The sequence below is a fragment of the Pan paniscus genome, chromosome 14, assembly GCF_029289425.2.
Source record: "Pan paniscus chromosome 14, NHGRI_mPanPan1-v2.0_pri, whole genome shotgun sequence".
Classification (NCBI taxonomy): Eukaryota; Metazoa; Chordata; class Mammalia; order Primates; family Hominidae; genus Pan; species Pan paniscus.
Window position 1 is genome coordinate 18,303,651 of NC_073263.2, and position 24,700 is coordinate 18,328,350.

General features: G+C 44.0%; 2 pseudogenes; one reads left to right on the plus strand and one right to left on the minus strand.

Moving 5' to 3' along the window:
- Positions 1–297: 297 nt before the first annotated feature.
- Positions 298–24,266, minus strand: LOC117975663 (glucoside xylosyltransferase 1-like; annotated as a pseudogene).
- On the plus strand, positions 3,618–14,738 carry LOC100984801 (calponin-2-like; annotated as a pseudogene).
- Positions 24,267–24,700: the final 434 nt, after the last annotated feature.

Here is a 24,700-nt window from a genome sequence, read left to right on the forward strand (position 1 = left end):
TAAAACCACATTTTCTATAGCTGGATGTAACAATCTTAATCCAAATCATTCACCAAAGTTGTTTAACTTTCTTTTTTTTTTATTATACTTTAACTTTTAGGGTACATGTGCACAATGTGCAGGTTTGTTACATATATATATACATGTGCCATGCTGGTGTGCTGCACCCATTAACTCGTCATTTACATTAGGTATATCTCCTAATGCTAATCCTCCCCCCTCCCCCCACCCCACAACAGTCCCCAGAGTGTGATGTTCCCCTTCCTGTGTCCATGTGTTCTCATTGTTCAATTCCCATCTATGAGTGAGAACATGCGGTGTTTGGTTTTTTGTCCTTGCGATAGATTACTGAGAATGATGATTTCCAATTTCATCCATGTCCCTACAAAGGACATGAACTCATCATTTTTTATGGCTGCATAGTATTCCATGGTGTATTTCTGCCACGTTTTCTTAATCCAGTCTATCACTGTTGGACATTTGGGTTGGTTCCAAGTCTTTGCTATTGTGAATAGTGCCGCAATAAACATATGTGTGCATGTGTCTTTATAGCAGCATGATTTGTAGTCCTTTGGGTATATACCCAGTAATGGGATGGCTGGGTCAAATGGTATTTCTAGTTCTAGATCCCTGAGGAATCGCCACACTGACTTCCACCATGGTTGAACTAGTTTACAGTCCCACCAACAGTGTAAAAGTGTTCCTATTTCTCCACATCCTCTCCAGCACCTGTTGTTTCCTGACTTTTTAATGATCGCCATTGTAACTGGTGTGAGATGGTATCTCATAGTGGTTTTGATTTGCATTTCTCTGATGGCCAGTGATGATGAGCATTTTTTCATGTGTCTGTTGGCTGCATAAATGTCTTCTTTTGAGAAGTGTCTGTTCATATCCTTTGCCCACTTTTTGATGGGGTTGTTTGTTTTTTTCTTGTAAATTTGTTTGAGTTCATTGTTAACTTTCTTAAAGTAAGGCTGTAGACATTTGCTTCTTTACAAGTATCTTGCAAAGCCATTATGAGGTAGAAGAAAAGTTTAAATGCACCACATTTTTCTACTCCTTCATAACTAAAATTACTACTCACAGGATGTGTATAGCTTCTGAATTTTGGTCCATCACATTTTCCACCATCAAATGAGTATACTCTTAAGGTTCTCACTTTATCATCAGCATAATATATTCTGCTTCCAGAATGCCCAGTAAAGCTGAAATTTTTCATTTAAAGTGATAAAAAATTCCCCAAATATCTACTTAACAATCTTAGATCTGAGTTTTGGCAAGAAAGTTTAATGCATACACGATGAAAACACTACATTTGTCTCTCTCTCTCACACATGCACAGATTAAAACCCCAAAGTTTTCACTGTATTTCCTCTTTCTTATACAGCTCAATTTTTAACATGCAGCTTATTTATAATCTAAAAACAATTTTAAACATGATTGTCATAAAAATATTTTAAAACAGAGATGAAATGTATAAAGGCAGACATAGATTATCCATGGTTACATCCGTTACATTTCTTTAGAAACAGAACTGTTTCTTCTCCTGTAAACAAACTTTTTTTTCACACATTTAAAGCGAGGTCAGTGCTGACATAAAATTATCGCTCTACTCACATCCTTGTCTAGAGCCTTACTTAAAGAAAGTTAAAGTTTGCACTGTGCTTGAGATACATTTTCTTCATCTTCACGGCCCCAGCACTCTTACTTGCGAGTATGAGTCAACAGAAGTTTGCAGGCTAAAACCATTCAATAATATTTTCACCAATACTGGAATGGTAGTAAGTAACATTACAAAACATCAGAGGCCAAAAATGTTTCTTTGCTGGAGCCCAAGATTTTAATTTGTTCTTCATTACCTGAAAATACTGCTCATTTAACCTCTTTGGGAAAAAAAATATTCTGGAGATGAATAATTCCTTCATTAATGCTTCACCCAAGATGATTCCTTCACACTTATCCTCCAATGCTTTGTTGTTTTCATCCATTTGATGTAGCAGGCACCAAGAATCACCTTTCCTTTGGTGATCCGGCATAATGATCTCTTATGCTTTTTGTTAGTTGTTTGACAAATATTTTGTAAATTTTTCCACGGTATGTATGCACTGCTTTTTGTAGTTCCAGTTCTAAAGGTTTTATTAGGGAATGAATGTTGTCATCTTAAAAGAACAATTTCTCAGTGCTTCATAAACAACTCTAAATGCTGGTTGCTTATCATCATGGTAAACACCTCTGTTCCCTGAAGAATCAAGATTCCTTCTTCTGCTTCTTGGCAACTGCTTCCATATAGACAATGATCTGGATGATAATTCCATTGACACGGAAAGGCAAAAAGACTTTCTGGATTATGAAAAAACATGATATCCAACAAATCTTGATTGCCCATGTAAATCTTGATTGTCCATGTAATGTTTAGTTTGTATTCTTTAAGCCATGTCATAAGTATATCTCCTCATTGTAGTCACACAGTTTGTCATATCATTCTTGAAATACTTCCTTCTCATTCGAGTCATATTCGTCAACATAACTCCAGGGTTTACTCCAGTTTTTCCACAGTATGGTTGCCTAGCAAAGCGACTATACCATCTTATTTGAGGTTTCTTGTGTTCTGAGGCCACTGGAGCAATTTATGTGGAATTAAATTTCTTTAGTAAAGAACAAATATGATCAACTGGTCGTAAAAAAGGCTATTAGTTTGGGAGTCAACTTCTTTCAGGAATAACGGCAAGAACAATCTCTGCGGACCACATGGTTTAAAGAGTTTTTCCATGCTGATGCATTTTCACTTGGAAAGGTTATGGGGTATACTGTATAATTAAATATTTGCAGAAATGACCCCTGTCACGTCTTCCTTTAAAGCTATGATGTAGCTGATCTTCAGCAAAAACCTGGAATTGAAGAGCTTTGATCCTGAAAATGATAGCTGACTTCAACATGGTCATAGTTTCTTCCAGTCTTTCACCACAGGCAACTACAGCTAGATGCATTTTCTCAACAGCCTGTATTTTCAGACTACACCTGTCCCACCCACCAGGATGCACAGCGGGACCAGCGCTGCCCGCGCCTCTCACGGCACCGCATCCGCCTCCTGCCAGCCAGGAAGCCACTGAGGCCTGCTGCTTCCCGCCACCACCGCCTGCTGCTTCCTCCAGGGACATGGGGAGCTGGCTGAAGGCGTAAAGGAGCGAGCAGAAGCCGCAGGCCAGACACAGCGCCACCACGTGCGGGTAGCGCCGCATCGCCCCAGCTGTGTTCCTTGGTCTCTGTCTCCGCCGCGCCCGCCTAGTGAACTGGAGCTCAGGGACCATAGTTCTGGAAATTTATCCTTTTTCTCTCCATGGATTCAGCAGCAGTGTCTAAAAGAAAAAAATTCATCAATCAATCATTTATGTATATTTTAATATAAAGATAAAACACTGCGAACCAGTGGAACTGGATAGAAAGTAATTCAATTTTACAGAACACATCTGTTTTTCAGGCTCTTTTATTAAATATAAAAGAGCCATATATATTTCTGTGGAATTCCCCTTTACTTAAGAATTCATTATCAGTGAATTAGTTTAAGGAGGCTGTTTTGTTAGAGGCTGTGGTTGCATTCAAAAATTAGAATAGGAACAATGACTTGTAAAAATTCAACATTTTATTTTATTTTTGAGATGGAGTCTCGCTCTGTCGCCCAGGCTGTAGTGCAGTGGCGCGATCTCGGCTCACTGCAACCTCAGCCTCCCGGGTTCAAGGAATTATCTGCTTCAGCCTCCTGAATAGCTGGGATTACAGGCGCATGCCACCAAGCCCAGCTATTTTTTTTGTATTTTTAGGAGAGACGAAGTTTCACCACCTTGGCCAGGCTGGTCTTGAGCTCCTGACCTCGTGATCAGCCCACCTCCGCCTTCAAAAGTGCTGGGATTATAGGCGTGAGCCGCCGCGCCCGGCCGGAAGTTCTTTCTTCTTAAAAGGATTATAAATGTAATTCCCACTGGCATGACACTTTTACTAATGTAGGTTGACTTTTTGCTTCAAATAACCCATTCGTACATCTAAATTAATTTCGCTCAGTATGTGTGTGTGCAAGTGTGTGTGTGGATGTGTGTGTGTGTGGATGTGTGGATGTAAATCACAGTAAAGGGTAAAGGGAAGGTGGAAAAAAGGGAGATGGTCTAACATTTTTCACACATTTTTTAAATACACAAAAGATATGTAGTAAAAACAATGGTGTGGTGAAAACAAAATCTTGCAAACTAGAAAAAAGACAGTCCCCGGTCCTGTCTGGTCCCGTCCCGCCGCGGGGCCAGCCAGCTGTAAGCTCCACGCAGTTCAACAAGGGCCCCTCCTACAGGCTCTTGGCGGACGTCCAGAACCGGCTCCTGTCCAAATATGACTCCCAGAAGGAGGTAGAGCTCCGCAGCTGGATCTAGGGACTCACCCGCCTCTCCATCGGCCCAGTGAGTCCCGACTTCAGAAGGGCCTGAAGGACGGGATTATCTTATGCACACTCATGAACAAACTGCAGCCGGGCTCAGTCCCCAAAATCAACCGCTTCAGCATAGAACTGGTACCAGCTAGAAAACCTCTCCAACCTCCTCAAGGCCATGGTCAGCTACAGCATGAACCCCGTGGACCTATTTGAGACCAACGACCTGTTTGAGAGTGGGAATGTGAGGCAGGTGCAGGTGTCTCTCTTCTCGCCCTGGCAGGGAAGGCCAAGACTAAGGGGCTGCAGAGCGGGGTGGACATCCGTGAGGAGTACTCAGAGAAGCAGGAGGGGAACTTCGACGACGCCACCATGAAGGCTGGCCAGTGCGTCATCAGGCTGCAGATTACCAACAAATGTGCCAGCCAGTCAGGCACGACTGTGTACGGCAGAGCACGAGGAGGCATCTCTACGACCCCAAGAACAACATCCTGCCCCCCATGGACCACTCGACCATCAGCCTCCAGATGGGTACAAGCAAGTGCGCCAGCCAGGTGGGAATGGCAGCTCCCGGGACCCGGTGGCACATCTATGACACGAAGCTGGGAATCACAAGTATGACAACTCTTCCATGTCCCTGAAGATGGGCTACACGCTGGGCGCCAACCAGAGCAGCCAGGTCTTCAGCCTGGGCCGACAGATATACGACCCCAAGTACTGCCTGGGAGCACAGTGGCCCACGGGGCTCCCTCGGGTGCAGGCGACGGCCCGAGGCCAGCGGAGGCCCCTGAATATCTCCCTTACTACCAAGAGGAGACCAGCTACTGAGGCTGCCAGCACGCTCTCTCCCCACATGGTCTCCCCATCTGGGTGTTTGGGTTTTTCTGTGTTTTCTTCTTTTTTTTTTTTTAACCTGTTCAGTGCTGCCAGTCAACAGAGCATCTGTGAGTAACAGCGTGGGATCAGGCAGCAGGGTTTTTTTTCCCCGTTGCTTTCGTTCCTTTGCAGGGCTGAGCCACCGGGCTGTGGGAGAAGGGCTCAAGGCCGTATCCCGATGCGTGTAGGGTGAGGGTCCCCGCTGGCGCGTCCAGGCTGTGGGCCTAGCTGTGCTGGGGAGACGAGACCTGGGCATGGAGGGAACCGGTCCCCGAAGGTTTCCGGTTGCCTGTCCTCTTCCCCCTTTTGTCAGCCGATCAGTTTGTGGTTTCTGTACCCGCAAAAGTTTCAAGAAGTATTAACAAAAGAAAAAAAATTGTTTTTCCCCCAGGAATGGGGCGGGGACAGTGGGTGCTGAGAAATCAGTCCCTTGGGACAGGGGGCCCGGCCAGGATGCTAAAATATCTCAGGCTCCTGAGTGGCTGGATTTCCCTAGGACCCTCAGACCAACAGACCTCAGACCCTCAGACCTACGCTGGGGCCCGGTGAGGAAACAGGCCCGTACGAGGTAGTGGAATTCTCCATTGTTAGTGTTAAGCCTGACCCCTCTCCATACTAGTCCCCTTACCCCCGTGGCCCTCAGTAGGGGTTTTTTTGTTTGTTTTTGTTTTTTTGAGATGGAGTCTCACTTTGTCTCTCAGGCTGAAGCACAGTGGAGTAATCTCGCCTCACTGCACCAGCCTCCCATGCTCAAGCGATCCTCCTGCCTCAGCCTCCAGAGTAGCTAGGACTACAGGCCTGTGCCACCACGCCTGGCTAATTTTTTGTGTTTTTAGTAGAGACGGGATTTCACCATGTTGGCCAGGTTGATTCTGGAACTCTTGCCCCCCACCCAGGGACCCTGGACCATGAGATAATGTGAAATACCGAATGTAGACCAAACACAATAAAACCTCTGTTTTTAAGAAGAAAATGAAAAGACTTAAAATTGGCATTTTAAGACTTCATATATATTATTAAATATATATTAAATATAAATGTTATACAATTTATCACCTCTATCTCCCAGTCTCTGGGAGAGATTAGGAACTTAACTTTCTTAAGCCTCAATTAGTAAATACATCTGGCCTAGCCACATTGACCAACCTCTCTCCTAACATCATCCTGTAAATTTCAGAAGCTCGTGCAAAACTCTCCCACCTTTTGTTTCAACAGATATGTCAACTGATACAATTATACAACAATTGTATAAGATAATATTAGATTTAATCTCACAATCACACTCAGCTGGATTACTAACCCTTCTCCTACACCTTACTCACCTAAATTTATCCACATTTTCTATGAATTGAATAGCTTAGAAATGTATGTCGTCTGTGTATTATAGTGTAAGTTATTGTAATACAGAAATATGGACTTTCTTTAACTCCCATTTGCTGCCTAGGAAATACCAATATTTTTTTGAGCATGGCAAGTGTTTCCAAGCATTCAGAAGTGCAGAATGAGGTCTGCTTGTCATCCTCTCAGTCTCAACTCCTCTCCCTCCTTCATCTCTCTGTTTCATTGACGAGTATAGAAGATCAGTGATTTTTATATGAAATGAAAATTGATGGAACTGAGGTGTTGATTTGATTATCCAACCGACCATTTATTGAGTGTCCGTTACAAGTTAAATTGTGTTCTGGAGAACAGCTCAGGAAATGAATGCTTGACATTGATGTACATAATAGAAATACAAACATACCATTAAAAAATCAGACCTCTTATGACAATCCAGATTCTCATGTAAGTTTTGTGATGCTCTTTCAAGATGAGAATGTAAAATTTCAAAAAAAATCATTTTAACAAGTCCTTCTTGAGACAGAAAAGTGGAATTAGAAGATCATGTATGGTTGTTTCACTAGCTCAAATCTTAAGTACAGTTTTTAGTCAATTGACAGCCATATAATTCTTAGTTTTGTATACTGATATTTATTTGAAATTATAAACTTTAAAAAATATTCCTTTCTCATTCTACTAATCAATTAAAAATTTTCATTCATTTGGTTACATTTCTTCATTTTACCTGGTCTTTAATACTTCTTTCCTGCCCAGCATTAAACTTAATTAATGTCTAATTTGTTTACTTGGTTTAGTTACTTTTGGCCATGTTCAATACACTTCTTATGAAGCAGGCATGTAGGAATGTTTACAAGTTTATGGTTCTCAGTCTTTCAAATCCCTGATGGCAGCACCCCAACAGACACACACCACAATATAAACACATACACACACACACACCCGTGCACGCCCATACTCACCCACCTACACGCAGACACACACACACCCCCATACTCACCCACCTACACACAGAAACACACCCCCACACACACTTTAGTGGATAAACACAGAAAACACTCTACAGGCAAAGACATCATACATCAGGGATCTCTTAGTGCACTACACACTTCTGTAAATTATCAGGACTGCTCAATTGAGGTGAGTCTACAGAGATTTCAAAGGCTATTTGAGTGCTAAGCTATCTAACTAGTGGTTGGAGACTATTTAAATAGTGCATTAAACACAACTCTTGAGGCTCTGAAGAATTTCTATGCTTTGCAATGAACCAGGAGTTACAAGGTCCTGAAAACCGCAAGCTTGTCATATACTTTAATAGATAAAGCAAAGCTGATATTAATGTGAATATACTTTATATTTACTTCCATTCATGTTAATTTTTCTTTGCCTGTAATATACATTTTTATATAACTGGGAATAAGAAACATCTTAGGAAAAAGAAAACAAAAAATAAAATTTCCCTGATTACACTGTGCCTTGGTTCAGGAACCCTGCACTGCACGTAGAGACTATAAATGGGTGTCTTGGGAAGCCACTTTGGTATTTCATTTTAATAGCTCAGCCTGGAGAATATATTTGTGAGTGGATCACATATTACAACTGATTTAAATTTTGACCCATAGAGAAATAAGTTTTCAAAAATATGTCTGAAGCCTGGATACTGAAAAATATTTATCATCATAGAATAATAAAAGGCTAGCCATTAGTTACTCAGAAATTGTTCAATAACTCTAAGAAAACTTAGACATAAATAGTTATGAGTGAGTATAGTTCATCATTAATGTTTGTAAAAATTAATGCTGTCATTTATGGTTGGGAATAAAAAACTAGAAATGTAACTTTATTTGATAGAGATAAATGATAGATATAAAGTTTACATAAAACAAGAGAATAATAATAGATGTGTAAAAATATTGTTTTATAGATAAGATTTTATGATGAAATTGTGTTGAGCAACATGAATCAAACATGTTTTGCATACTACATCTGCAGTTACAACATCACAGCCTTTTAAGTATTTCATTAACTTCAAAATGTAACTTATCACTGAAACAATCTGATTTAATGAATTGGGATAATGGGTAATGATTGGTGTAAGCTGAAAGCAATACTATACTTTTAAAGTTATATCTCTTTGTGTATTAATACAAACACCAGAGAAGATGGTCAATAAATTAATTACTGTACAATGTCTATCATAATACTTAAACCTGGAAGAAAATCATTAAATGTTTAGTGAATAGAATTGGTGAATTGCTTCCATTTTATACAATTTTCTCTTCATTTTAGGGCTTACCAAAACTTGCAGCTGTAAGGCCCAATTATTTACTCCTTCAAATAAAGCAAGATTCCAAGAATAAGTATGAATGTTTTGTTTTGTTTTTCACTGAAATATTCCGGTCTGTAGCTACTCCAAATCACACTAATCTTTCTAGAGTCTGGTATAGGTCCTGGTCTCAAGGCCACTGTTACCACCATCACCACCTTTTGTGCCTCAAGGTTGAGCCCTCCTAACTTACCTGCGTGGAACTGGAAAAGTCCCATTTCATGATACTTTAAGCAACCCAGGTGTCTCTTTCACTGAAAGTGGTATTCTTCCTGTGTTTTTTCTTTCCAGCAAGTGATGTCGACCTCTACCTACACCTGACATCTCAGTGTAATTCTTGACATTTTCTTCTTCACATTTCCATTTTCAGTCACCACGTATTGTCAGATTTTACCTTCTCTCTATTTCTTGAATGAATTTTTCTCTTTCTGTCTTTATTGCCATCATGGATTCCACCCCATCACTGTCTCACCTGGGCTACAGTGAGCACCTCTAAAGTGCTCTCCCTGATTCTCTCTCCAAAAATGTTTCTGTGCTATATCCAAAATGACTTACTTGAAATGTAGATACATTTCTAAATGTATCTACATTTCTAAAGTGCTCTCCCTGATTCTCTCTCCAAAAATGTTTCTGTGCTATATCCAAAATGACTTACTTGAAATGTAAATACAATTTACGTTGTAAATTGCTTGGCTTAAAAATTCCCAAAGACTTCACATTGGTACTAGGAGTCCAATCAAGAGTCAAAAAATGGGTTCAAGCAGTACAAAATTTGTTTCTTTTCTCTCTCTCCCATCTTGTGGCATGAACATTATTGAGCTAAATGATTCAGATATATTTTTTCTTGCCTTCTGGACTTTGGTCTTCTTATTCATATGCTTTTCCCACTACCATCCCAGATTTATATAATTAGATCTTACTTTTATTTTAGTTTGCTCTTCATCTTCCCCACCAAGGGAAGCCTTACCTGATATCCTTAAATATGAAAGGCTTTCATAGCAGTGCATAGCTTTTCTCTGTTACTTATAATATTGTTTTTAAATTTTTATATTTTTATTACTATTAATAATAAATCTGAGCATGCTCTTTGATAAGAAGTCTAATAAAGTTTTGATGCAATTAGTAATTCAGTACATAATTGTTTTCTATAAGCCATGATTCTAGAGATTGAGGGGAAAATGCAGCAGTAATCTCACCCAAGTGGAAGGACAAATAGCCAAGCAATATTGACCTACCCATTCATCTCTCAAAAACAGGGTTAAGATATTGATTCTCCTGTTTTCAGGATGAAGAAGGGACAGGGAGTTTCTTGCTTGTTATTTTCTCAACTCACTCTTTTTATGGAAAAAGTAATTAATCTGATAAATGACAGAGAAGATTTTGATGTTTATTTGCAAGGTGGTGATTCCAAGAAGTTGAATTAAAAAGGCTTCAGAGCCTGTCTCTCTCAATCACTATCTTTGGGCTCTTGAGGCTACTTGTGCACAAAATAGGAAGCACTTGTGTAAGAGCTGCATAGGCAGGCTCAGTCCAGCTACTGGTTTCATAAATCCAACTTTTCCAAGCATGACAATGTCAGAATCCCATGAGCCAAAAGTTTTACGATGAGAGAGAAAGAATGATATTTTGCTCCCCAATCTAATTTTCAAATTAAATTTTAAACAAAGTTAATAAAGTTAAATAAATTTAACAAAGCTGAATATACACACACATGCATACACCAATGCACATGCACACAAGCTTCTTGCATTCTTTTTTTAATTGTTTAATCATTCATGAGAAACGGTTTGATTTTGTATTTTCTATCTACCAATACTTGCACAAGCTCTGGTTGCAAAACTTCTGTTGGTCAAACATTAGCATTTGGGGAACATGTCCCTGCTGAGAGATAGATCTTGATACAGCCTTAACTACATCATCAGTAGACATGGGACTGTTTTTAACTAGAGGGAGGCAAATGGCTTTCAGATGGTTGTGCAGCTGGTTTTAACAGTAGCCTGCAGTGGCTTTTTGACAGACATGAAACTTACTAGTTATTATTAGGCTTCAGAGCATTAGTATGAGGTTTTAATTTGCTTATGTTAGGCATGAGAAGGTAGCACTATCCTAGATGCCCTAAAAATTGTTCCTTGTCACTTTTTTCCCACTGAATTCAGAGATAATTTTGGGACTGTGTCTAAAATGGTCTTATATTCATGTGCCATAGGTTTCTGAAGCTTCCATTCTGAACATGTTGGCTCTTGTTGGTCTCAAGTTGGCTCTTGAGGGCTAATTTCATTACACATGATCATAGGCATAAATTTAAATGTATGGGGGATTGTTTTGTACATCCCACAGAATCTGGATTTACTATGAAGAGACTGTAGAGTTTATCAAAAAGAAGATAAACAGGAATAAGAGTTCTTGCTGTCTAGGGAATATATCATCTTCTTTGGGTAATGCCTATTAATGCTCCTCAAAATAGCTAGAGCATTCAAGGTTTGTAACCAGTTCACAATGACAGAAGTAGCTTCTACTAGAAATTAAATATATTAGTTCTTTCATTGAGTAACTATTGCTACAAGAATATATTTGCTGAATGAACTAGCATGCTTATTGACATAATTGATTTGCATACCATGGCAACACTTCATGGACCAAACCCTAAGTCCCATGAAAAATTGAACAGAATTATTTGACAGTTAAGTATCATTGGAAAAGCCTGGCTCTAGCAATTGCTCCTGCCATAATGAGAAGACATTGGATGAACTTAAAATTTTTTTTTTTGTTTAAAGCCGTCAAAACACTATGGGCCTAAAGTTACAATGAACTAAATTTCAGAGAAAAATAAGGCTTTCCTAGGTGATCACAGATTAGCAGCAGAGCCCATCTCTGAGGACATTTGCTGGATCTGGGGCCTTGAGTAGGTAGAAGGACTAGCCTACAATGTAGAAACACCTGGAACATTGGGAATAAGCAAAATAATCTACAGGGAACTGCAATAAGGGCTGAAAACTAGAAAGATCATGTAGTCTCCTAGCTCTTACTTATTTTCACTTAAGAGACAGGGTCTCATTCTGTCACCCAGGCTATGGTGCAATAGAGTGATCATGGCTCACTGCAGCCTCAAACTCCTCCCTCAGGTGACCCTCCTGCCTCAGCCTCTCCAGTAGATAGAACTACAGGTGCACAGCATCATGCCTGGCTAATTTTTATTTTTTGTGTGTGGACACAAAAACCCACTACGTTGCCCAGGCTGGCCTAGAACTCTTGGCCTCAAGTGTTCTTCCTGCCTTGCCCCGCACCCTCAAGCACTGCTGTTACAGGTGTGAGTCACCACATCTGGCCTCCCCTAGCATTTAGATACTAAACTGTTGGAAAAATGAGTAAACAATAATTATAAGTAGCATTTTGAGTATTTTCTTCCCATACACCCATGGGATTGTTTCGTGTATCTTACTACTTCACATAGAAGACCATTCCCCCATCCAACTATGCAAACTAAGTCTTTAAAATTTGATTTTTGCCCTACAATAAGCTCTATGCTAAAGCTCATTACATGTGATTTTGACAATTTCTGTTTTTATACCACAATTGCAAAAAATTAATCATATTCTTTACTTCATGAGACATTATTATTATTGTTTCCTAAAAGTTTCTTTCTGGTTTTACTTATTCCATTTTTTTATTCTTTATCCCTTGTCACAGACAGGCATGCTAATGTGTTTGATATAAGTTATTTACTCTTAAAGAATTCTTACAAGATAAGAAGGTTGTTTTCTGAGTGTATGTGTATATACACAAGTGTATACATTTTTCTTAAAGAGTATCATGCTATAAATCTAATTTTATTTCTATTTTTTTCACAGAGCATCACATCCTCCATATATTCTCACACTGCTGTAGGCTATTTTTGGTTGTTTATTCCCCTGTAGCTGCTGCATAGTTTTGGACAAAATGAATCAACCACATTTTCCCTATCCAGTCTTGCAGTAGAATTCACACTGATATCCTGCTACTGAAATATTCACTTCCTTGTGGTATTCTTATGAAAACACTTTTTGGTCACGTGTCACAATTTGTCAGGGTCTATGTTAGTCTGTTACTCTTGCTATGAAGACACACGTGATGCTGGGTAATTTATTTATTTATTTTTTAAAAAAGGAGGTTTATCTTGGTTCAGGGTTCTGCAGGCTGCACAGGAAGCAATGGCATCTGCTCTGGGTGAGGCCTCAAGAAGCTTACAATCATGGCAGAAGGTGAAGGGGAGCCAGTGTGTCACATGGTCAGAGAGGGAGTAAGAGAGAGAAGGGGGCAGTCCCAGGCTGTTTTTAACAATCAGATCTCTCATGAACTCACTGAGAAGAACTCACTCACAAGGGGATGGTGCTAAACCAAGCTTCTCTAACCTGCAGCTTGCAGGCTGAATGCAGGTCAAACAGCTTTGAATGTGGCCCCAAACAAATTTGTCAACTTTGTTAAAACATAAGAGATTGTGTGTGTGTGTGTGTGTGTGTGTGTGTGTTTAGCTCAGCAGCTATTTTTAGTGTATTTTCTGTGTGGCCCAAGAAAATTATTCTTCCATTGTGGTCCAGGGAAGCCAAAAGTTGGACATTCCTGTGCTAAACTATTCATAAGGGATCCACCCCATGATCCAATACCTCTCACCGGGCCCCACCTCCAACATGCGGGATCACATTTCAGCATGAGATTTGGAGGGGACACACATACAAACTATATCAGGTATATGTGACCGTCATTGAGACAGGTTGTAGAGTATGCATACTTTCAAATGGATCCTGTCATGTTATTTTCTGAAATGTTTAAAACCATCGAATTTCCCATCCATTGCCCATAAAGGTTGTTATCCTCATATCCTCATCACACAATATTATCTAGGATTCTTAATTTTCTAAGCGAGTGGTGAAAATACAGATCTCATTTTATTGTGCACATTTGCATCTGTCATATTTTTAATAATGTATTGGAAATTTTTGGCCCATCTTTCTATTGAGTTGACTATCTTCTTTGTTCATTTGAAAATCAATCATATTCACTGTGCCCTAAGCATTGTCAACATTTTCTACTACTCTGTCACATGTCTGATAACCTTGCATACCAGCCTTTATTGAAATGAATCTTTATGATTTTTATTTTTATTTTTATTTTTTTATTATTATTTTTTTTTTTTTCTTTCTTTCTTTCTTTTTTCTTTTTTTTCTTTTTTATTGATCATTCTTGGGTGTTTCTCGCAGAGGGGGATTTGGCAGGGTCACAGGACAATAGTGGAGGGAAGGTCAGCAGATAAACAAGTGAACAAAGTTCTCTGGTTTTCCTAGGCAGAGGACCCTGCGGCCTTCCGCAGTGTTTGTGTCCCTGGGTACTTGAGATTAAGGAGTGGTGATGACTCTTAACGAACATGCTGCCTTCAAGCATCTGTTTAACAAAGCACATCTTGCACCGCCCTTAATCCATTCAACCCTGAGTGGATACAGCACATGTTTCAGAGAGCACAGGGTTGGGGATAAGGTCACAGATCAACAGGATCCCAAGGCAGAAGAATTTTTCTTAGTACAGAACAAAATGAAAAGTCTCCCATGTCTACCTCTTTCTACACAGACACAGCAACCATCCGATTTCTCAATCTTTTCCCCACCTTTCCCCCCTTTCTATTCCACAAAACTGCCATTGTCTTCATGGCCCGTTCTCAATGAGCTGTTGAGTACACCTCCCAGATGGGGTGGTGGCCGGGCAGAGGAGCTCCTCACTTCCCAGTAGGGGCGGCCGGGCAGAAGCGCCCCTCACCTCCCGGACGGGGCGGCTGGCCGGGCGGGGGGCTGACCCCCCCCACCTCCCTCCCGGACGGGGCGGCTGGCCGGGCGGGGGGCTGACCCCCCACCTCCCTCCCGGACAGGGCGGCTGGCCGGGCAGAGGGGCTCCTCACTTCCCAGTAGGGGCGGCCGGGCAGAGGCGCCCCTCACTTCCCCGACGGGGCGGCTGGCCCGGCGGGGGGCTGACCCCCCCACCTCCCTCCCGGAGGGGGTGGCTGGCCGGGCAGAGGGGCTCCTCACTTCCCGGTAGGGGCGGCCGGGCAGAGGCGCCCCTCACCTCCCGGACAGGGCGGCTGGCCGGGCGGGGGGCTGATTCCCCCACCTCCCTCCCGGACGGGGCGGCTGGCCGGGCGGGGGGCTGACCCCCCCACCTCCCTCCCGGACGGGGTGGCTGGCCGGGCGGGGGGCTGACACCCCCACCTCCCTCCCGGACGGGGCGGCTGGCCGGGCGGGGGGCTGACACCCCCACCTCCCTCCCGGACGGGGCGGCTGGCCGGGCGGGGGGCTGACCCCCCCACCTCCCTCCCGGACGGGGCGGCTGGCCGGGCGGGGGGCTGACCCCCCACCTCCCTCCCGGATGGGGCGGCTGGCCGGGCGGGGGGCTGACCCCCCCACCTCCCTCCCAGACAGAGCGGCTGGCCGGGCAGAGGGGCTCCTCACTTCCCAGTAGGGGCGGCCGGGCAGAGGCGCCCCCCCCACCTCCTGGACAGGGCGGCTGGCCGGGCAGGGGGCTGATCCCCCCACCTCCCTCCCGGACGGGGCGGCTGGCCAGGCGGGGGGCTGATCCCCCCACCTCCCTCCCGGACGGGGCGGCTGGCCGGGCGGGTGGCTGATCCCCCCACCTCCCTCCCGGACGGGGCGGCTGGCCGGGCAGAGGGGCTCCTCACTTCCCAGAAGGGGTGGCCGGGCAGAGGCGCCCCTCACCTCCCGGATGGGGCGGCTGGCCAGGCGGGGGGCTAACCCCCCCACCTCCCTCCCGGATGGGGCGGCTGGCCGGGCGGGGGGCTGACCCCCCCACCTCCCTCCCAGACAGAGCGGCTGGCCGGGCAGAGGGGCTCCTCACTTCCCAGTAGGGGCGGCCGGGCAGAGGCGCCCCCCCCCCACCTCCTGGACAGGGCGGCTGGCCGGGCAGGGGGCTGATCCCCCCACCTCCCTCCCAGACGGGGCGGCTGGCCAGGCGGGGGGCTGATCCCCCCACCTCCCTCCCGGACGGGGCGGCTGGCCGGGCGGGGGGCTGACCCCCCCACCTCCCTCCCGGATGGGGCGGCTGGCCGGGAGGGGGGCTGACCCCCCCACCTCCCTCCCGGACGGGGCGGCTGGCCGGGCAGAGGGGCTCCTCACTTCCCAGTAGGGGCGGCCGGGCAGAGGCACCCCTCGCCTCCCGGACGGGGCGGCTGGCCAGGCGGGGGGCTGACCCCCCCACCTCCCTCCCGGACGAGGCGGCTGGCCGGGCAGAGGGGCTCCTCACTTCCCGGGAGGGGCGGCCGGGCAGAGGTGCCCCTCACCTCCCGGACGGGGCGGCTGGCCGGGCGGGGGGCTGACCCCCCCACCTCCCTCCCAGACAAGGAGGGAGGACGCTCCTCACTTCTCAGACGGGGTGGCTGCCGGGTGGAGGGGCTCCTCACTTCTCAGACGGGGCGGTTGCCAGGCAGAGGGTCTCCTCACTTCTCAGACAGGGCGGCCGGGCAGAGACACTCCTCACATCCCGGATGGGGCGGCAGGGCAGAGGTGCTCCCCACATCTCAGACGATGGGCGGCCGGGCAGAGACGCTCCTCACTTCCCAGATGTGATGGCGGCCGGGAAGAGGCGCTCCTCACTTCCTAGATGGGATGGCGGCCAGGCAGAGATGCTCCTCACTTTCCAGACTGGGCAGCCAGGCAGAGGGGCTCCTCACATCCCAGACGATGGGCAGTCAGGCGGAGACGCTCCTCACTTCCCAGACGGGGTGGCTGCCAGGCAGAGGCTGCAATCTCGGCACTTAGGGAGGCCAAGGCAGGCGGCTGGGAGGTGGTTGTAGTGAGCCGAGATCACGCCACTGCACTCCAGCCTGGGCGCCATTGAGCACTGAGTTAACGAGACTCCGTCTGCAATCCCGGCACCTCGGGAGGCCGAGGCTGGCGGATCACTCGCGGTTAGGAGCTGGAGACCAGCCCAGCCGACACATCGAAACCCCGTCTCCACCAAAAAAATACGAAAACCAGTCAGGCGTGGCGGCGCACGCCTGCAATCGCAGGCACTCGGCAGGCTGAGGCAGGAGAATCGGGCAGGGAGGTTGCAGTGAGCTGAGATGGCAGCAGTACCATCCAGCTTCGGCTCGGCATCAGAGGGAGACCATGGAAAGAGGGGAGAGGGGAGAGGGGAGAGGGGAGAGGGGAGAGGGGGGAGGGGAGAGGGGAGAGGGGAGAGGGGGGAGGGGGAGGGGAGAGGGGAGAGGGGAGAGGGGAGAGGGAGCTCTATCTACCACACAGTCCTTCTCTGAATCTAAATTTCTTAGTTTTAATGAGTGAATCATGCTCACCTTCAGAGGGGAACTTCTCTTTCTTTTTTTTGAGACAGAGTGTCACTCTGTCACCCAGGCTGGAGTGTAGTGGTGCAATCTTGGCTCACTGCAACCTTCTTCTCCTGGGTTCAAGCGATTCTCCTGCCTCAGCCTCCGAAGTAGCCGAGACTACAGGCACCCACGACACACCCAGCTAATTTTCGCATTTTTTTTTAGTAGAGATAGGGTTTCACCATGTTGGCCAGGGTGGTCTCGAACTCCTGACCTGAGGTGATCCTTCTGCCTCGGCCTCCCATAGTGCTGGGATTACAGGCATGAGCCACTGTGCTGATTAATGAAATCAACCAAAATCCTGGAATAAACATTTTGTTGGATAGTGAAATGCTTAATGTTGAATCAATGGGAGCCCTGAGCTTGTTTTCCTGAAAGCTGATGGTCCCATCTCCCAGACGGGGTTGCGGCCGGGCAGAGGTGCTCCTCACATCCCAGACGGGGCGGCAGGGCGCGCTCCACACATCTCAGATGATGGGCGGCCGGGCAGAGGAGCTCCTCACATCCCAGACGATGGGCGGCAAGGCAGAGACGCTCCTCACTTCCCAGACGGGGTGGCGTCCGGCCAGAGGCTGCAATCTCGGCACTTTGGGAGGTCAAGGCAGGCAGTTGGGAGGTGGAGGTTGTAGCGAGCCGAGATCACGCCACTGCGAATCTTTATGATTTTTATACTCCTTCCAGAGTTTATGTATTTAAGTAAATTTTTGGTTTAGTAAATCCTTTATTAAATTGTAACAACAGGCCCAAATCTCTGTCTTATTGGGTTCATTCAGATTTAGAATTCAGAAAACTTTTTGGTGGATAAATTCTTTTTATCATAATAAAGAATGGCTATGATAATGCAATATGATTATTTCTGCTAATGCTTATTGTCTTATAGCCTACTTTGTTTATGTGATCAGGAGGACAAGACCTGAATGGCCTTGACCAACTCAGCTTTCTGTACCTCCTGGTTCTCAGAATAATTTTAGAATGTTCCGAGAAGACAATATCCTGAGATAAGGAGAAACTGTCTGGGACTGTCTGGGCTCTGCCCTTGTTGTTCCTAGAACAGGATATTCCTGCAACTCTTAAACTCAGACAGCCAAGTAGCACATGGGGTGTGAAACCTAGGGTGGAGCACTCAGAGGTTCCTCAGCTGCAGTACACAGTGGAGCATGTGCAGAGGAGACTCTGTCAACCCTGGGCAACTTTTCTGACCTCAAGGGTCAGGCTTGCCATAGAACTTAGGCTTTTGCTGATTCTTCTGGCTCCTCTGTGAGTAATAAATTTGGTTTATCTGACCTACTGTGCGAGCATTCTTCTGTTTCTGGCAGCTTGGTTTATATAAAGAAACCTCTTGCTAGACCTATGAATCTATGCAATGTGGAAGTGTCATAGAGGTAAATAGGAAGCAACTTAACTGAGTTGAAAACTAACATACATAACATGGGGCCACTGCACCAAGGGGCAAAATGAGCCGGCCAAAAAGGCCACATGTGACAATTCCAGACACACTGTGGAAGAAGAAGGATGCTGAAACTCAGAGAGATCTGAAGATCTTATCCAAGCCAACAGGAGGCAGGGAATTCCACTGTACTCTGATTCAAGAGTACAAGCTTCATCTCAGAGAAAAGCAATGCAATGGCCTCAGTGATCAGACCAGAGAGACCCTCTGCCACAGAGAAAGCAGAGATCCAGAGAACAGCATGAAGACAATAAGAGACTTGAGACTCACTTTCACTTTGCCTTGAGGCCACAGAAAGTCCAAAGCATCTGAATATCTTCTTGGAGGCATTTTCCTAAAATAGAGCTATTGAAACTTGAAGAAAAATGTGAATCAAGAAGCTAAATTTAAAGATATGTTATTTTCTCCTGCCCTCCCCCACAAATTAACCACAGGATGAGTCTAGTGAGATGAAGCATATCATTTATACAAAATACAGAAGCTACATGTTCTTTATGTGAGCAGAAATATGTTCAAATTTTACTCAATAAATGCATTTTGTTTTACTACTAGAAAGAGTAATTTTCACTTGGTGATTACTTTATTTTATAATTATCTCTATTTAAATTTGTATTAGCCCACTCCTGGGTATCTACCTAGAGGAAAATAAGTCACGTGAAAAAGACATTTGTACACACATTTATAGCAGCACAATTTGCAGTTGCAAAAATGTGGAACCAGGTTAAATGTCTATCAGCCAATGAGTGGACAAAGAAAATGTGTTATAGATACACCATGGAATACTGCACAGCCCTAAAAATGAATGAAATAATGGCATTTGCAGCAATCTGGATGGAGTTAGAGATGATTATTCTAAGTGAAGTAACTCAGGAATAAAAAAACAAATATTGTATGTTCTCACTTATAAGTGGGAGCTAAGCTATGAGGGTGTAAAGACATAAGAATGATATAAGGGACTCTGGGGACTCGGAGGGAAGGTTAGGGGGATGAGGGATGAAAGACTACACATTGGGTACAGTGTACATGACTCGAGTAGTGCATACACCAAAATCTCAGAAAATCACCACCAAATAACTTTTCCATGTAACCAGAAACCACTTGTTTCCCAAAAACTATTGAAATAAAGTGATATGTATGAAAACAATGAATATGATAGTCTTGAGGTACAACATTCACTGGGTTTCATATGGGAGAAAAACAGCTAAAATCAAACACATGGATAGACAGTCAGAACAATGTCCATCATATACATAGTGAAATTAATACAACTGCAAACATGCATGAGTGGAGTCCACTTGGAATAGCCTGCAGTGAAGATGTATGCCTTAGGGCCCACATAACTCATGTTAGGGAGAAAATGTATAACTTTATTCAATATGAAAATTTCTTCAGAAATAACTCAGTCCATGCTGTGCAGATGCAGTCCTGTACTGTAGAGACAAAGAATAAGAATCATCAAAGTGGAAAAACCTCTGCCCCTGCTCCAAATTCTGGTTCACACAGCAGTAGTACTACTGGAGAGAAAAGCCATACATGTCCCAAATATGGGAAAGCCTTTACTTACCAGTGATTTCTTGTGAGACATATGAAAATTCACACTAGAAAGAAATCTTATGAATATGACAAAAGTGGCAAAGGCTTTAGATATTCCCTACACCTTAATAAACATTTAAGAATGAACATTCTGGACAAGCCCTATGAATGTAAGGAATGTGGGAAAACCTTCAGCAAGCCTCAAAACATGCACATATAAGGAGTCATGCTGGAAAGAAACCCTATAAATGTGACAAATGTGGAAAAGACTTTGCAAAGTCATCAGAATTAAAAGCCACCTTAAGAGATACAATAGTGAGAAGCCCTGTGAGTGAAAGGTGGAAAATCATCATTAATTTTTCACCATACTGACGAGGACACACTGGAAGGGAGCTCAATGAGTTAACATGCATGAGAACATCTTTCCTGAACTCTCATATCTTACAGTAGTGTGAAAAGAAACCCTGTGAAGGTAAACTCTATGGAAAGCCTTTCATTCATCTTCATTCATCCTGAGTAGCTATTTGTTCTCACACTGGTGAGAAGCTATGAAAGTAAGGAACATGAAAAAAGCCTCAGTGTTGCCTCAGACTTGTAGTTCATACAAGAACTCACACTGCAGAGCCTGCTTATGGAAGTAAAAAATGTAGAAAAGACCTCTTTAAACACTTACCCCTCTTGTTACACATGATTCCGCACTCTGGAGGGAGACTACAATGGGAATAAATATAAGAAAGCTTTCAGTGCCAGCTCTTCACTTATTGGGCATGAATGAGCACATAGCAGGACTGAAGCACTGTAAATGTTAACAGTTGTTGCAGTTATCATTGTCTTATCTCTCAATTAGAACCCAAATTCATAATTTTATAGTTTTTCCTTTCTTAAAAAAATGGTATAAAATGACAGATAGCTGTCTTAGCCCCCTTTCTGCTCTGCCACCTTAATGTTGCTATGTAGTAGCTTTGTTACAATTCACTTACATACCCATGGTTTTATTTTCAATGTGAAGCCTTCTTTGAGTTCCATTCAATTTAGATTTAGAATTTGTATGCTCCAGGATACCCTTTTTTTTTTGGTCAGTTTGTTTTAATTGGTCACAATTTGCCTGCATTATGGTCACATTATGTGGCTTTAATGGTACCGATTTGGGGTGCCTATTATGACTTTCATTGTGGTCTAATGTGGCCAATTCTGTCCATTTCCCTGCTATATCCATTATTCTCATCTTCACTAAGGGAGCATAGATTTATCTTTTACAAGGAGCACAGGTTACATGTCTTTATTTATTTATCCTTATTTTATTATTTAATTTATAATTTGTTTTTGAAAAATGGTCTAACTCTGTCTCCCAGGCTGGAGTGCAGTGGCATGAGCATAGCTCACTACAGCCTCCTGGGTTCCTGTGACCTCCCAGCTCAGACTCCTGAGTAGGTAGCACTGCAGGCATAACAGGTGTGCACCACCACACCCAGATTTTGTTTTGTTTTGTTTTTGTGGATACTGGGTTTCATTATGCTGCCTGGACTGGTTTCAAGTTCCTGTGCTCAGGTGATTCTCCCACCTTGGCCTCCCAAATTGCCAGAATTACAGGCATGAGCCACCATGCCTGGCCCTGATTAATGTCTTTAAATGAGTTTCCCAGTTTTTCTCATAACTGCAGTGAGCAGAGCTTATAGTCTTGGCCAATGTGAAACACAGAATTCACTGGTTTGGATTTCTGAAAATCTGTTTGGAAAGGGAAGAGTTATTGCTCCTCTTTTCCCTTAATCATGTTCCCTTTGCTCTCTCTGCTTGCTGATCTCTGGAAATAGGATGAAATGCCCTGAGTCCAGTTAGCACCTTGAAGACCATTGGAATGATGGTCCCAACAACACAGTCTTCAATATACAAGATTTCTCACTCCCCAATGGCATGTTGGGTATCCATGGCTGGACTATTTCTGGAATTGTTTCATAAAACTAACCCCTAGTAGAACTAAGAAACAATTTTAGGAGACATACTTATAATAAATTAAATGGTAAACCTAAAAATGAATAAAACATATTATAAAAATAAGGAGAATAGACAAAATGGGCTTGCAGATGCTGACTGGCCACACATCCTTGATGCTCACCTCCATGGATGCCTCACCAACTGTTACACTTGGAAAGCTGGCAGCCATCACTCAAGAAATCAGAACACAGTGGCCTCTACCGCAGCATCAGGGAACAAAAACTAAGCCTGTCAGCTCTCAATAAACATGTGTATGTATATATATATGACATAAATTTATTCAGTTACTTTGAGATATCTCATTGCTAAACAGATAAAATGAATTAAAACTAGTGCAAATTTCTGGCAACAGTACTTCATCTCCCCATTATTTATCCAGGGTATTGAAAATTGGCACACATCACAGATCCTTAAGTCATTCTCTGAATCAGGAGGAGAAAAGAAGAGAACAGAGAGAGCTTACCATATGTGCCAGTCACTGGGCTGAGTGCTGTGCCTAAAGGATCCCACTTGATGCCTGAAATAACCCTGCAAGATCAAACTAAAAACTCATACACACTCACACACACACACTCACACATACACACACATGCTCAAGCACACACTAGAAACTACAGAACAAAGAAAACATTGACAACTAATAGAAGTATAGTGCTGGCTAAGCACAGTGGCTCATGCCTGTAATCTCAGCACTTTAGGCCAGGAGTTCAAGACAAGCCTGGGCAACACAGCAAGACACCATATCTACAAAACATTTTCTTAGATAAAAATCATTTTTAAAAAGTGGTATAATGCCTAAGGGCTCAGGGAAGCAGTACCCCTATGGCTGTATGGTAAGCAGCAGGCAAGGCTACTTGTCAGACCAAAGTGGTAGTGATTCCAGGGTTCCTTTGCACACTTATCCAGGAGGCTGGCTAGCTCAGCACTGCCTGGGTTTACTTTATACCTTCTACAGCTCTAAAGCTCTGGAAGGTGGGACCTAACCATAAGAGAAATTGCTATTACGCAGGACTCTCTTAACTGCAAGTGACTGAAACCTACTCAATCCAGGAGAACATTGAATTACTTGACTCTAATTACTAAAAATATCCTTAAATAGATGGGCTTCTGGCTCAGTGAGATCAGGGGTCAAATAATATCAACCAAGACTCATTCTTTCCCTTCATTTCCTGTGTCAGTTCTGCTTTTCATGCAAGCTATTTTGAGAGAACAGCAAAAATGGCCCCATAAATTCCATATCATTTACTTCCTTGCAAATAGCTATGCCAATAAAAAGAAAGCACCTCATTCCCAGCAGTTTCATCAAAAGTGCAGGGATGACTTCCATCAGCCCAGCTTGGATCACATGCCCGTCCCTGAATTAATTACCCTGCTGATTGCCCAGGGTGGCCAGCCTCACCCCAATCACATGGACTAGTATTGAAAGAGTGGTCCTCACATGAAAAAAAAAAAAAATGGAAGAATAGTGGCAGAGAAATATGGGAGGGAGGGCCTCATCTCTATATGAAAAGTATGAGCATATTTGTGTTCTTTGGTAAACTTATTGATATAGTCACTGGGAAAAAAATTGAGAAAAACCCACACACGACTTTCTACATGCCTCTGTGCTTTGTATGCAACACTGAGCTGTGAGAACTGTAATTATTAAAACAAAACTTTGAAAAGAAGTAACAATTTGGGACAATGGGGACCCTTACCTGATGCGACAGTGAGCAGTTCTTCTTTTCTGTGCATGAAGATGCAATTCCCAGGAGCCCGCCTGGGGTCTTCTAGGACAAGCATGTGGGCACCTACTGGCTGCAGTTCCACCTTTCCTTCCCTGGACTCTCAGGGAGAAACAAGTTCTGGATTCAGCTGAACTGAGTTCAAGTTCAGGCTCTGTGACTCACTGGGTAAGTCTCTTGCTCTCCTTGAGTCCCACATCCTCATTGGTAAAATGGAGAGGTAGAGTTATTGTTAGGTTTGGAAGGCAAGGCAAGGGTTAAAGAAAGACAGAGAGACAGTTGGTGGCTTCAACAGCAACATCTTTATTGCCAGCAAAACCCTGGGGAGGAGGAAACCAGCTTAGTGCCAGAACCAATTGCCACTCACAGGCTGGGGTAATCATGGGACTGGGAGGGAGGGATCTGGGTGGTAGAGCTTGCTGCCCAGCAGGATATGGCAAGGATGTCCCTGCAGTCAGGCTGTTGGTCCTTTGTCCAGGAGGATGTGATAAGGATGTTTCTGCAGTCACGTGGTTAGGAAGGATGTTTCTCATGGCCCAAGTTCCCATGGAACGTTTCACTGTGATCAAAGTCTGCAAAATGGCTGGAGGTTTACAATATGGTACAGGTTAGACCAACAGTAACACCTCCCAGATAAACAGTTCTACAAAGTAAACTTCCCTTGAGCATCTACACTGTACCAGACATGGTG